Source organism: Protopterus annectens, chromosome 1.part1 (genome assembly GCF_019279795.1).
Source record: "Protopterus annectens isolate FY-2018-M chromosome 1.part1, PAN1.0, whole genome shotgun sequence".
In the NCBI taxonomy this organism is placed as follows: Eukaryota; Metazoa; Chordata; order Ceratodontiformes; family Protopteridae; genus Protopterus; species Protopterus annectens.
Window position 1 is genome coordinate 1610698219 of NC_056726.1, and position 16615 is coordinate 1610714833.

The window sequence follows — 16615 nt, forward strand, 5'->3', positions numbered from 1 at the left end:
CTTACCCGAGTTATGTACCCAAGCATCTCACCAACCTTTGCCAATGCCTTATCATCTGGCACTGCATGGTTTATCTTATAGACAATAGACCATGTAATAACCTAAAAGAACATGACTTTAGTTCATTTGGCACATTTTTCTTGATGACAGCAGGAGCATTCTATTTCCAAATAAATTCAAAGATTATAATCTCCAGACATTAACATCAGGCAAAAAAGAAAGGTCCCTGCTGTACAAGAATAAAGAAGACATTCCTAAATGTGTGTGACTCAAAGGTATCAAGCTCCTGTTAAACTGCATCAAAGTGCTGGAACTGGTGATTTATAAATCAATATACTGAGCATTAGAAAGTAAGAAGGGAGTTGAGCAGTTCAGATTCACATCACGATGCAGTACAAATGACCAAGGGTTTGAAGTGTGTCATAGTGGAAAAGAAGCTGGAAATGAGGAAGGAGTCCACTGCATACTCATAAACTTGGAAAAAGCATATGATAAGGTCCTAAAAAAGCTGATTGGAACAGTCCTGCAATGAATCCAAGTTACTGAAACACCACTTGAATTACTGGAAGCTATGTGCAAGGATCAGTAATACAAGTATGAACAGTGTCCAGAGTTACAGAGGGGATCTAAGTGGAAGTTGGTGTACATTAGAGTTCAGCTCTTAGCCCACTGGTGTTCATAATTTTTATAGACTGCATCAGTAATAGGTTGGAGGGAACAGATCAACAAAACTGTTGTATGCAGACAATGTGGCTTTGCAAGCAAAGTCAGAACAGGAATTTCAGAAAAGGATAAGTGACTGGAATGCAGCACTGAAGGCACCTAGGAAGAAACTCAGCGTAGATAAGACAGTCATCACTGAAGCAAATGTGTGAAACCAGAAGAAGTTGAAAAATGAGACAGAGGGAAAAATACTAGAACAGGTTAACAGCTTCAAGTATCTGGAAGGAGTGGGTGAGGAGAAGGGAAGTCTGAATGAAAAGTATAAAGCTAGAATCAGTGGAGCTGCAGCCAAAGTACCAGGGGTAGAATGTGACAGAGAAATGCTAAAAAAGCTAAAAAGCATGGTTTACAAAGCAGTCATATGACCAGAACTTCTGTATGGTACAGAAACCTGGGCCATGAAGGTTGAGCAGTTGAAGAAGTTTGAGGAGATGGAGATGAAGTGTCTGAGATGCACATTGTGGGGCAAATAGAGAAATGGTGACATTAGATCAAAAGCCAAGGTAGCCCAAATTGTAGAGAAGATCTAAGAGAACAGACATAGTCTGCTATTTTAACTCCAGCTTCATCAACACATCTGCTTTCCTCCTTCAAATCATCCCCAGTAAACTGCATACTCAATTCCACTGCATTCCCACTGCCTCTACTGCTTTCTTACCACAACTTATCTAAACCACAACCATAAAGAACTCTTTCTTAACCTTAAACCAACTACTTTAGTATCTGAAACTCTTCCAGTCAAATGCATTAAGCAAGCCACAGATGCATTAGCCATCCCAGTCACCAGACTCATCAATAGGTCTATAACTGAATCCCAAGTTTCCAAAATCTGGCAACAAAGATATATGATGCCTCTGCATAAAAGTAGTAAATCTTAGTAACTTCAGGCCAACTGCCATACTAAAGATGCAAAAACCAAACGGCTGCAGGTACACTGAGGTGCCCAAAACACACAACAACAGCAAAAGTAAATTAAGGCACCAAAGTTACACACACTGGAAATCAGTCACTGTACTTTATTGCAGAAGACAAACGGTAAGCGCTTTCACAACTTAATGTTGCTTCATCAGACCACATCTCTACAACTGATGCTTGGTTAAATACTAGGACAATTAGTATGACATCACAATTTAAAGAGATATTACTCCACTAACATAAGAACATATATCAATTTCCATAAGAAAAATGCATAAAATATATAGAAAGGTGTGTATTTACACACAATAATATTTAAAAACAATAATATTTAAAAAAATATTAATATTTAAAAAAAGGGGGGGTGTCATCCCTGATGGTTATTAAAATATATATATATCTATATATATGTACATATACACACAAATATAACCATAATAGTACAATGAAAAAAAAAAAAAAAATATATATATATATATATATATATACAAAAAAATTCATGTTTTAGTGTTTAAGGCGCCTGGCCTTAAGGTAAGGAACTAATGAGGTGCAGCCATTCAAACCAGGATATCTATCTGCTTGTAATTTAGTGATCCATTGTTGTTCTAATTCTTCAGTGTGGTTTTCTACGTCACCACCTCTGTTTGTCCTTACTATTTGTTGTAAGATTAAAAATTTAAAACAATGGCTACTGTCTGTATTCAGGACATGATTAGCTGGAGCATTTGATTGCTTCTGGTTCCGTATGTCCCTTATATGTTCTAACATTCTTTCTTTAAAGCTCCTATTTGTTTTGCCTACATAATAGGCATGGCATGCTTGGCAAAAACAAAAATAAACAACATCGAAACTTTTACAATCATAATAATTCTTCGTATAAAGTTTAAAACATTTCACAGGATGAATGTACTCATTTTTAGTGTAGACATGCTGACAAGCAGCACAATTCCTGCACGGGAAGGTGCCCTGTCTGTTTGAAAGATTTTTTCTAAAAGACTGATGTTCTCTATTACAGAGCTGCTGCTTTAAAGACACATTATTTCTAAAACTGAAGTTTGGGGTGTCACTAACTGTGGAAACCAGACCTGGTATTTTATGTAATAGGTGCCAATTCTTTTTAATAATTTCCGTATACTTATTGATGTCACTTGCAAATCTAAAAACTATTCTAAACTTATTTCTATCAATACTTGTATCATAAGGTATACTTGTATCAGCACTATAAGAGCTCATGTATGGTTTACATCTTGTAGATCTCAATTTCCATGCATCTGCTATCACTCTAGTGATTTCTGAGCTAGAATAGCCTCTTGTTTGAAATTCGTCTTGTAACTTATTTAAAGCAACTACTGCCTCTTCATCATTATTATGTAGGCGTAGGGTTCTATATACTTGTCCTTTGAGGACATTTCTAGGTATGTGTCTCGGGTGCATGCTTGACCTGTGCAAACAGGCATTGGTACTTGTAGGTTTGTGATAAATACTGGTTCTTATCTGCTTTAAATCAGTAAGGGTGACACTCACATCCAAGAAATCAACACATGTATCAGAAACAGTAAAAGTAAACTTCAAAAAGTCTGTAGTACTATGCAGGTAATCAATGAAATTACTGATATTTTCACCATGCCCTTTCCACAAGACAAAAACGTCATCCACGAAATGGACGTACCAGAGAATGTAGCTAAAAATGGGTTAACATCTGACAAAACATATTGTTCTTCCCATCGTACTAGTGATCGATTGGCGTAGCTATTTGCACACGAAGTGCCCATAGCCACGCCAATCTTCTGTAGAAAAAATTGATCCTGAAAAGCTACAATATTATTTTCAAGTATAATCTCCAATAGTGCACAGACTAGCATAATCTTATTAGTAGTCAGCTTCTTATTCATATCGAGGAATTCTCTTATTCTATCAATACCCCAAACATTTGGAATACTAGTAAAAAGAGATTCAATGTCCATGGTAAGGAATACAAATTCTTCATCATTATCAATGGTTTCCATTCTATTTTGCAACTGCTGTAAAAACATTTTTGTGTCTCTAAGAACTGTATAACAACTATCCAAGAACTCATGTAAAATGCCTTCTACATAAATAGATAGAGGCTCAGTGCACCATCCTGCTCCTGAACATCGTATCATTCATCCTGTGAAATGTTTTAAACTTTATACGAAGAATTATTATGATTGTAAAAGTGTCGATGTTGTTTATTTTTGTTTTTGCCAAGCATGCCGTGCCTATTATGTAGGCAAAACAAATAGGAGCTTTAAAGAAAGAATGTTAGAACATATAAGGGACATACGGAACCAGAAGCAATCAAATGCTCTAGCTAATCATGTCCTGAATACAGACAGTAGCCATTGTTTTAAATTTTTAATCTTACAACAAATAGTAAGGACAAACAGAGGTGGTGACGTAGAAAACCACACTGAAGAATTAGAACAACAATGGATCACTAAATTACAAGCAGATAGATATCCTGGTTTGAATGGCTGCACCTCATTAGTTCCTTACCTTAAGGCCAGGCGCCTTAAACACTAAAACATGAATTTTTTTGCATATATATATATTTTTCATTGTACTATTATGGTTATATGTGTGTGTATATGTACATATATATAGATATATATATATTTTAATAACCACCAGGGATGACACCCCCCCCCTTTTTAAATATTAATATTTTTTTAAATATTATTGTTTTTAAATATTATTGTGTGTAAATACACACATTTCTATATATTTTATGCATTTTTCTTATGGATATTGATATATGTTCTTATGTTAGTGGAGTAATATCTCTTTAAATTGTGATGTCATACTAATTGTCCTAGTATTTAACCAAGCATCAGTTGTAGAGATGTGGTCTGATGAAGCAACATTAAGTTGTGAAAGCGCTTACCGTTTGTCTTCTGCAATAAAGTACAGTGACTGATTTCCAGTGTGTAACTTTGGTGCCTTAATTTACTTTTGCAACTGCCATACTACCTCTATAATCAAAGATATTGGAAAGATGGCTTTACTCACAATTATTCTAACACTTCTTTGACCGAAACTTATTCTCTTGCCCTCAGCATGGATTTCACCTTATCCACAACACAGTAATTGTATTATTATCTTTCCTAAATACCATCAACCTACACCATAATAACAACCTCTTTGTTTCTGTCACCTTTGTTGATCTTTCAAAGGTATTTGAAACAGTCTTCCCTTCTAAACTACTCCATAATGGTGTTATGATGGGTGGCGAAGTGGTGCAGCAGTTACCATTGTTGCCTTACAGCAAGAGGTTCTTCAGTTCAATTCATGGCTGGGCTGCCTTCAGTGCAGAGTCTGCATGTCGTGCATGCATTCACATGGGTTTCCTCCAGGTGGTCCGGTTTCCTCCCACATTCTACAGACATGTGTCTGGTGCATTTCTCCCTAGGCCTCCACTGAAAATGGGCTCCTTCCTGATAAAAAAATGTTAAATAAATAATAAAGAATAACCTCACCACTTTCAAATAACATCATCAAATAGTTTCATAGCTACCTAAGTAACTGAGTACATCAAGTGGCGACATGCACGCTTTTCCTTCCATGCTTTTAATACAGATGTCTTCAAGACTCTATCCTGGGGGCCCATTGCTGTTTAATATATTTGTCAATAACCTATCTTCCACTTCTGGCCCCTCCTCACTTATTCAGTTTGCAGACAACTCCATTTTTTTATTATTCCCTATCCATTAATGAACTGCAAGCTAAATCACAGGAATCTTACTCTTCAATCAAACTTTGGCTATGACATAAATTAATACTCAGTGATAAAATGACAAATGTCATGCTGTCCTACCTAGAGCTAATCCTGTCACACATATTAATTTTTCCATTACCTCTTCCAATATTATTATCTCGCATATCAATGCAAATGCTGAACTTCTCTGAGTTATCCTGAACAATAAATAAAAATTTGACCTCCATAATATCCAGTGTCATAGAAAAATCTTCAAAAACAAGATGCCTTGTGCAAAATCAAACCTGTCTTTCAGAACAAGACTGAAAGGCTATAGCTAATGCTTACATCCTTTCCATTCTAGTCTATACTGTTCCAATCTACACTAATCTCCATATTACTTAACAACAAAGACTATTGCAGTGCTACAATAAAATAGCAAGATTTGCCTCCAATCTCCCTAGCAGAACCCTTTGTATTGTTTCCCTGGCATCTTCAATACAGCCAAACAAATGGAGCCAGCTCTGTTCTGCACCAACCATACAACTGGCCTTTCCTAATCTCACCGACACAGTGGTACTGTCCCATAAAAGACTCTCTAAAGACAAATACCTTGCCCACCAAGAAAAGGGAACAAATGTACATGGTAAAGTCTTGTACTTGTGTTATGTGGAGAAAATCAGGAACCAGATATTATATACCATCAGAAAACCTCAAACTCAAAATAATGCCAAGAAAAATCTCCACACACATGCTCTGTCATAGGTTCATAGGTTCATAGGTAGGTACTAGGTTATTGGCCCGAGGGCATAATTAAGCCTAGCCAAACTGTTGGCTTGCCCTCCCACGTGGTTTAGTTACCTGCGCTTCTGTTGAGCAGAGCCACAGAAGTGATTCCCAGGGTGAATTTCCTGTTCCTGTCTCTCGTAATTAATCAATTATTCTACCCACTACTTCTTCTTGCAAAAAGCAGAGATTCTCCTCTCATTAGTAACTCTAAAATTTTGCATTTTTGTAACTGTTGATGTGAAACTGAATTTCTTCATTTCAATAACTTTGATCATGCAGATTAACAATGCAATCTCTCGACACACTTTTATACTCAATCCCCTAGCTCTTTAATTTATTTTATTTTATTCAATGTATTAATAGCTTTTGTTGCCTGAGGTAGTTTGACTTGGCTCTACTAGCCCACTTTTCAGCAGAGGCCTGGCAAGAAACGCTCCAGTTACAAAATATTCAGTTTTATACAATAGAGACAAATGGAAAACTTAAAGTTACAATCTGGACATTCAGTAACTGAAAGGAAGCTATAATATAGAGAAAATTACAATAAGTAAACCAGTGCATGACAACCTGCCATATACAGAGGGCATTAAAATGTCAAGTTATATTTTTTTACATTTATGGGAAGGACAAATGAGAGACAAGGTGTGGGAGATATGAGCAGAAAGTAAAGAGGAGGTGAGAAAACGTGAGTAATGTGTGTGGATAATTGTTAGGTAATCTAGAGAAAAAGAAAATTGTAGTTAACTTGAGGTAGATGTAAAAGGTAGCAAAGATGAATTGGAATTTTACTGGAGGGAAAAATGTGGCAGGGGTAAGTGAGACAGTAGAAGTGGCAGTAAGTGCAAAGGTGTAGAAGACCGCAGGAAACATACATTGAAAATGTACTTTGTTAAGGTATATAAGGAAAATGCCGGTGTGTAAGGGCCAAGGTAATCTAGGCTGGGGAGATGTGTGAGCAGAACCAATTGTATCTAAAGTGTTGTTTTAGCAAGCGTTTGAATCGTGATAGGCTAATTTGTTATCTTGTGGTAGTAGAGGTAGAATCTTCCAGATTTTGGGGACATAATTTGAATACAAGGACAGACCAGCAGAGTTGTGGGTTTCAGTTATGGTTAATAGGGAGTTGTCCATGGAGCATAGTGATCATAAGGTTCCACTAAGGCTTGGAGGGCTGAATGGTTTTAAGATTTGTAGATTTTGAATAATTGCTAGAACTACCACATTATTTCCCTGACTGTTTAAGGTTAAGCAGTGGTGGGATTTTGCAGGCTTAGCCACTTATGTTAAAGGATTGTTCACTGTTTATTAGTAGTAGAGGTTGCTGAAGGGTAGTGCGGGGGGGGGGGCAGCATATAATTATCAAGGGAGAAGATATACAGAGGCTATTGTTTTTTTTTTTTTTTTTGGTATTGCAAGTTAAAAATGTTTGCTACATTATATGAGTATTTTCTTTTCTGTGGGGTTTCTTGCCAGTTTCTTATATTTGAATAACACAGGTCAGGTGATTATCTATAATGACACCAAGTAGCTTTGCTTGGGACACAACTTTAATAGGAGTGTTGTTTGATGATGGAACGCAGGTGTCATTTTTTTCTGTATAGGATGCAGATTTTTGGAGTGAAAAGAACTTGTTATCTATGCATTCTGCAGAAGGAGAGAATTGATGAGCCAGGTGTCTATAGAAGAAAACGCTTTTTTAATCTTTCCCTACCATTCTTGGAGGACGTGTGTGTATCGGTGTAGCATCTTTATAAATTTCAGTGACTTTGGACATCTCTGTCAACATTACCGAATTTCTTTTGTTTGTTTTACTTCTGCTTCCACATTTGCCAACATTCCACAACTGGCTTATTCTAACTACTTACTTCATCACTGCAATAACCCCTTTATGATTTTGCCTTCTTTGATAGTTTCTCCTTGGCACGTACACATAACGTATATTAAATCATTTCTAGCTTAATCATGATTGTCATTCAGACTACCTACTTCATCACTGCAATAATCCCTTTATGATTTTCCCTTCTTTGATAGTTTCTCCTTGGCACATGCACCTAATGTATATTAAATCATTTCTAGCTTAATCATGATTGTCATTCAGACATAACAACTGTCCAGCTGCTTTTCTCATCCCTTTTTACTAGCCATCCTTATTATAGTGGATTTCTCATTACAGTTAATTCAATTTTCCATTCCATACCAACAAATATGTATGCTGATATTACTTTTTATTACCTCTCCTTATGTGACCACTTGTACTAACCTTGTTATAGTGGATATACTTTTCTCACTTAATATTTATTTTTAAAATATTGCTGCAACTGCCCTTATGTTATTGTATTGCCACCATATTCACAATGGATCTATATTATTTTAAGCTGATGTTTATTCTCATGTGTATTGTAACCACTGATATTGTTTTTTTATTATGTTCATGTCTTTGCTGAATCTGCAATTATGATCCTTAAATATTCTTTGTACTCACAAAGTGCCTGATGTGATGTTTTTTTAAGTTTTTATTATCACATAAGCACACACTTTAAACCCAAAAAGTTTTTATTATACTAAATATGTTTTTGGAGCTTTTTTCCCAGGTGTAAACTGAAGAGAGGTCTTGTATGACCCAGTCAGACAAATGCAAATAAATAAATAAAACCGATTATTGTAGTTTGGTCACATGTGTGGGGAAACAGAGAACAGTTTGGTCACATGTGTGGGAAAACAGAGAACAATTTGGCAAAAAAATTGTGAGACATAGGAAGAATGCAATAAGAGGCAAGGATTGCCAGCCAAGAAATGGATTAATTGTGGTAGAGAAGACCTGAGACAGTCAAGCATGGCTTTCAAAGAAGATAGGAGACTGTCTCTAAATTGAGAGAGGTGGTGATAGTTGATGCAACACCCTGACCCAAAGTTGAAAAGGGAAAAGGAGGGTTGATAATAGTCATGATAATGGTGAGAATACAAAACCAAAAAAAAAAAAAAAAGAAAGGAAATCCAAGCTAAAAGAATGATGCATAAATATGGAGTATGGTTACAATGGAAATGCAACAACAGCAGACATCCAATATTATTATTACAGAAGGTTGGCATATGTTAACATGTCAATATAGATCAATGTAAATGTCCCATAGATTTATTAAGATGAACTCTCATTTTAAGAATGATATTTAAGAGCCTTTCAAAAGAAACTCTCTGTCTACCATGTCCAAATTAGGGAAGGCAAACAGCTTTAAAGGAAAGTTCCCTAGTAGGCAAAAGACTATCCACTCAAGGTCTTCAGCTGAACTCTAGGAAGAACTAACAGCACCTTTCCTACTTATCTAAGCTGTAAGTGGGTACGCAGGAAGGACAAGAGTTTCCGAGAATAGATGAAGCCAAGATTGTACTCAACATACACTCTCCCCTGTAGAAGACCACTTGGAGTTATGGTAACTGAAAATCAGAAATTTGATGTCCATTTCTAACAGCCCATTAAAATATACCCCCCCCCCAAATTAGGCCTCCATTACAGAGTCAAACGATATTTAAAGTAGCACCAAAGCACAAATTTGCTTCACCACAAATGGAAAACAAGACAGTCAGGCAGTCAGACAGTTTATTTCTCTAGTGCCTCGGCCACAATCAGCCTTCAAGGAGTAACAACTAATACATTTTACACAGTATATATACACAATTAGCTACCAATTAATAAACAATCAATTAATTAAACTAATTAAAATTTAAAGTCACATAATACAAATTAGAGAATACTTTTCCAACAAAATTCCACATTCAAACCTTTAGGCATCAAAGTATTATATTTTAAAATAAAAATAGCCTCTTTTCTTAAAAGCATAAATTTAACTTTTTCTGTATCAAAATCATCTGTTAAAATATGTTCTAAAATGGTCACTTTTAAGCCCACAGAACTACCATTGTGACATTCTTTAAAATGTTGGGCCACAGGACTTTCATCTTTATTTGTCGGAATATCCCTGAAGTGTTCCAACAGCCTCACTTTAAACATTCTTTTTGTTTGTCCAATATAAAATTTATTACATCCACATTTTATAGCATAAATAATCCCCTCTGTTCTACAATTATAAACACCATTGGGTATAAAGCGAATGTTATTAATACAAGAAAAAGAATTCACTGTGTGCGAACATACACTACATTTCCCACAAGGCTTCATGCCCTTAACATAAATTTGTAAAGGATGTCTAACCTCAGGTCTAATAAATTTAGTCTAAACTAACATATCTTTAATATTCCTTCCCCTTTTGTAAGAAAAAAATAATTTCCTATTAATTAAACCTGTCAATTCAACAAAATTCCTCAAAAATTCCCAAAAATATAAAATGCACTGTCTAATATTATCACTAAGAACATTATATGTGGAAACTATAAAAACATTCTCTAGATCTGTACTATTGGTCACTATATTAATATTATTAATCCTAAATAATTTATTTTTTCTATTATTATTACATCTGATATCAAATACCTTTTTAATATCTTTATCAACTAATCTAACATCATATTTCCTATTGATAAACATATTCCTAGTCTGCTCAATTTCTTTCATAAGATTATTTTCTTCATTGCACAATCTAGATATTCTTAAAAATTCTCCATAGGGCAATGAATCAATAGTATGCCTAGGGTGACAACTAGTGCCCATTAAGAATTCATTAACTGATTCAAATTTTCTATGAATACTCGTAATAATATTTTTTCAAACGATATTTAACTGATCATGCCCACATAAGTGCAATTGCCTATCTGTTGCATTCCCTCATGTACACAAGTGCAGCTGCCTAGCTGTTGCATTCTCTCATGTACACTTCTGTCTTCATCAACCTTCAGACATCATCATCAAAAACATAACATCATCATCATCATCAGACCCATTTTCTACATGGAGTCAGGTTGTTGTGTTAACTGTTGCCATCTCTTTCACTTCAGTGCCACTCTCCTACCTACTGCAACAGTCGTGCCTGACTGTTGCAAGTCTTCCATCACACAATCCATCCATCTCATTGCTGGACACCCTCATTTCCTCTTGCCTTCCTCCTGTCTTTCCCAAATTTCCTTAACCAGATTGTCTTCTGCTTTTCTGCACATATGCCCAAACCACTGTATGCATCCTACCGCCCATCTTTGGCAATTTATGTCCATTACTTCTTTGTTCCACAACTCCTCTGCCTTTACTGCCCAAATTTCTGTACCATACAGCAGCAATGATCACACCAATGTTTTGCACAACTTACTTTTCAACTTCCTTGGCATTCTTCTGTTATACGCTTCCTCTGTCATACAATTGCTCTATAGATACTGCATTTGGAAAAAAAACAATGAATTAAGCAAGCACAGAGTCTGGGTCAGTGTACACTAAGAAAATTAAGCAGTTATTTGTGGTAGAAAACCTTTTCGTACTTGAACACATAGCAACATAACTCATTGTTGGGTGCTTCCATGTATGGGTTATTCTAAAATGTGGGAGATACACAGAAAATGAAGCATAAACTGTACAAACAAATCAGGGAAGTGTGAAAGCTGCTCTGTTTGCTAATCTGGCTGTTTTAGCAAAGTTATATAAAAGATGAGATTTGCCATCTGTGATAAAAAAGCGAGAGATATAGAAGGTTAATGAAAAGTTAGAATAAGAAAAAGAAGACATCAGTCTGGTAAAGCATAGTAAGAGAACTACGGCTATTGTTACAATGGCAAAGGGGGGTGATTCAATTCACCTTTGTGGTGATTGCATGTTAACTTTGAGTGAATGAATGAATGAATGAATGAATGAATGAATGAATGAATGAAGCTAGTGGAATGGAAATCCATCCAGTATTAAAAGTGGAAAAAATAGTGGTTATGCTAAGTGCTGAAACTGTGTTCTAGACAATAGACATAGCATCTGGTTTTCAACAAGTCTTGTTTGATGATGATTTTAAGAAATGTGTAACTTTAATTGCAAAAAGAGACTTATTTGTGTATAATAGACTGTTGTCATTTTGAATGAGGTCTGCACCTTCTCTTTTCCAAAAAATTATAAAAAATGTGTTTTAAGATTTAAAGTGGTTATGGCCCTAGATGTTTTACTAGTTAATGCTAAGACAGAGTAACCACCTCAGCAACTCAAAGAACATATAATAAAATAGTAAGAATGTGATTAGAGAATGAAAATAATTAAAATACGGACATATGAGGAACATTGAAATGCAACAGAGACAAACATTTCTTAGCTACTTAGGGAAGTTTTTACACAATCAGAGTACTGTACTGGTATTGCTAATAGAACACGTTCCATCGCTGTGAAAATGCAAGAGACATGATGCATTTACAAAGTGGAATGAGTTACTAAATGTGATAACATTTTGGCATTTTATGACTAGTGCTACCACACCCACTCATAATGATGCTTGTGTATATGGTACTAGAGTCGTGTTCAGCATATAGTATACTCTGGTGAGGGTAGCTAATTATGTATTTTCCTAGAATTTTCCCCAGGTACAGAAAAGTAGTCACAAAAAAAATGAAGAAAGAGTCCCTAGCTTTGCTTTTTAGAGTAAGGAAATGATATCAAGCCTTTGAGGTAGAAGGTTTAAGCTGATTACAGATAATATAACATGCTTAAGGTTGTTTATTGAACACAAGGTTTTAGCTCCCATGGATACAGCATGTATCCAGGAGTGAACAATAACCTTATGATTATCAGAGTGAATATAAACTGTCTAAAGACCATACAATTCAACTGATCTCTTTAGAATGCCAGTTCTGGAAGGCCATTAGTAGGCAAAAATAGTTATTATACCATGACCCCCCATTATTATTCCAAAACGTGCACGCTGATTGGCCAGTGCTGTTGCGTTAAATCGAAATAGTGGATTAAAAAAAAGGTCCCCGTCCGGACTTTTTTCCATTAGTATACTCTTAAAAAACACTGTAAATATTATTTAGTGGGTTTAAACAGCTTAACAAAATTAAAATAAACAAACAACTTATCTTCGTTTATTTTTTTTTGCTAAACCCATTTAACAAACCCAGATTTGTACTCTTAAAGCAACAAAAAGCAAATCTCGCAAGTTTTTTTATGTTTTTGCTGTGTTTTTGAGTGTTTAACAGCGCGTAACAGTTTTAAAATAAGCAACGACACAACCTGTAGTTTCTTTTAGGCTGTAAACTTATGTTAAACCCATTATTTATAGCCTTTTATGTAAAAATAAATAGCAAAAATGCTTTCTCCTCTTGCTTTCTCCGTTGCTTTTTGCTGACTACAGGCACGTGCACAGCCAGGCGCAGCCAGTACATCAGAACTGTCAGATCTGCAGAAGCAAACAGGTATGGCATTATACTATGCCATTATTTCTTTAAAGTTATATATATAAATATTCTTAAATAACGTAATTTATGGTGTGGGTAACCATTTCTGGGTTTGGTCCCTGCGGTAGTTTCGGCCACAAACCCGTTGGTGCCTAATAATCCATACCACAACCAATTTCCACCCCAACATGCTACATACTGTGAAATGTATAAATGATCTTACAGAAGATCTAGCCTGGGGCAGAGCATGAATGGCCAACTGATAGCAGAACATTTTTTGGAGCTCCTTAATCTACACCAAATAAAAGGAAATTAAATTATCTAATTTCTTCCAAAACTAGATAAAATTATTATTAAACTACTAATCTAAAGATACACCAACTTTGGAGTTTTAATCTAAAACATTTCCTGTCAAAATATTCTGGAGAAAATATAGCACTGAGGAAATGAGCAACATAAAGAATTCTGACATTCTATTGAAGAAGGATATACAACAGATGTCTTCCACTCTTCAAGATCTTTCCTTAAAATGGATACAATTTACTGACAAACTTGAAAGTCTCAAAGAGAACTGTCAAAATCAAACTGACATCCTTAGGAGATTCTTCAGCAACAACTTAAATTAACAGACATTGAAACATCACTTACTGATATTGATGGAAGACTCAGGGAAAAAGAGACTCAGGTTGAATTTCTTACTCAACAAAACAACTGGTTAACCAGCAAACTCAATGATCTGGAAAACAGAGAAAGAAGAACCAATATAAGAATTTTTGGTCTTCCTGTAAAAGTTGTGGGAGAGAACATCATTATATTCTTAAACAACTGGCTCCCAGAAATTCGCAATAGGAAAACCTATAGTTTCTTCAGCTTCTGCATCTCCCAGGTCCATAGTTGTTAAATTTTTATCATACCTAGATAAAGACCTTATCCTCAAATCAGCTTGGAGGAAAAACCCAATAATCTACAAGAAGCACCAGATAAGATTTGACAATGACTACTCCTCAAGAGTACTTGAGCAGAGGAAGAAAACCTGGCCATTAGTAAGATTACTAAAGCAAAATAAAATTAAAACTCATCTCATATATCTAGTAAAAATCAGAATTTTTAACTCAAATGCTATAAACACTTTCAATACCATTGATGAAACCATCTCCTTAACTAAAAACAACAATATAATCTCCATTCCTGAAGAAATGGACTGGGCAAGTTCTTTTACATTAAAAAGATCTCCTGAGAAAAACAGCTGGTCGGAAGCGGGGTAAAAGAAACAGAAAACTGAGATTAAAAGTCACACTACCTCTAAATCTCTTAAAGCATCTACTAAACTCTGAGTTTAATCTCCTGACCAAAGGGACAACAAAAAAAGGATAGTATGTATTTCATATGATTTTCTTTTAACATATAATATAACATATGATTTACTGACATCTTGCTGTCTGCATTTAGTTATTTACTGTATCTAATTAACTAAATCACTAATAGGAATGGAAGGCTATGTTTTTTGCAATTATGTTTTGCCTCATATGCAGTTTTCTAATTCACTTCTTCAATCCTGCAGTGATATTTTTGATTTATATACTATTCAAATGGCATGAATTTATAAATATGCCCGAAGTATTGTTTTAAATACTTTTACTGACAGCAAGATATCAGTAAATCATATGTTATATTATATGTTAAAAGAAAATCATATGAAATACATACTATCCTTTTTTTTGTTGTCCCTTTGGTCAGGAGATTAAACTCAGAGTTTAGCAGATGGGTGGCACAGTGGTACAGTGGTTAATGTTGTTGCCTCACAGGAAGAGGTTCTCTGGTTCGATTCTCGGCTGGGATGCCTTCTGTGTGGAGTTTGCATGTTCTCCCTGTGTTCATGTGGGCTTCCTCCGGGTACTCCGGTTTTCTCCCACATTCCAAAGACATGCATCTGGAGCATTTCTCCCCGGGCCCCTGCTGAAAACAGGCTCTGTGGAACCTAGTCGGACTTTCCCAGTCAACAAATGTTAAATAAATTGATTGTTTATTTTTTACTTAAATGTTTTTTCTAAGCTTTCTTTTAAAGATTCTTGACATTTGTTGTCATGACTGTTGATTTTATAACTGAAAAATGGCTACATTCTGCTTTTAATGGTTCTTTAGTCAAAACACTTACATAAACTATTTTCTCACTTCTCGAGCGCATACACACACTCGAGCTTCATGTACCCTTCTTTTAGTTTACAGCGATCCCTCCATTAGCCTCTTAATTACAAACAGGGTTACCACACTCATTCAGTTAGTAAAAAGAAAAAAAAAGTACAGTATCACTTCCTTTATTATTTTATAGCTGCTCAACCTTCATAATTAATTTTTTAATACTTCCTGCATCAGATTGAAAGTCCGTTCTATATTTACCTTGTTTGCAACAGTTATAACTCATCTTTACTCTTAAAATCTTTATAGTTGATTGTTTTCTTGTGTTTTTTACATTTCCTGGTTCAGAATACAAAGCCAAACAGTATGAAGTTGCCTTGCATCACGCAGCTACGCACATATGCAATCTGTACTACTGACCTCTTAAAGGGAAAGTATAAAATGTTTCTTATCATTAATTATACTCTATGCATTTTGACGGTGCTCAGATTCAATGGTTATTCATGCATCAGCAGTTACTCCCGTTTTACATTTCATGATTTTTAATATTAATGTTTCTTTTTATACATCAATATATTCTTACATTTTTATCAAAAAAGTTAAAACTGTAAACAGGAAACAGCTTTCCCACATGCCCATGTTTAAAAATCATTGAGGGATTCTGAGAACTCTATGTGTATCCGAATTGTCATGTACTACATGTATATGTGATATAAACACATGCATTTATTAAAGAGTTGATCGGATTTTCAGCCACACTGTAACTGTGAGCTCTGTTTTCGTTAGTTTTTGATTGCAAATTATTACATGCCATGGAATTCCAAAACTGAGCATTGGTCAAAACTACAGTGCTCCTTCATGTAACTTATTGTAAAGTGTTCATCTCTTCCACTTTGTAATGAAGTTTCTAATCAGATCTATTTATGTTGATGTACGCAACACTTTGCTTATTCTTTTGTTCTATTTTTATACATGCATAGAGCCTCAAATGAAGTTTGGCAACAAACTAAGTTGTCCCGGGTCATCTTTGTG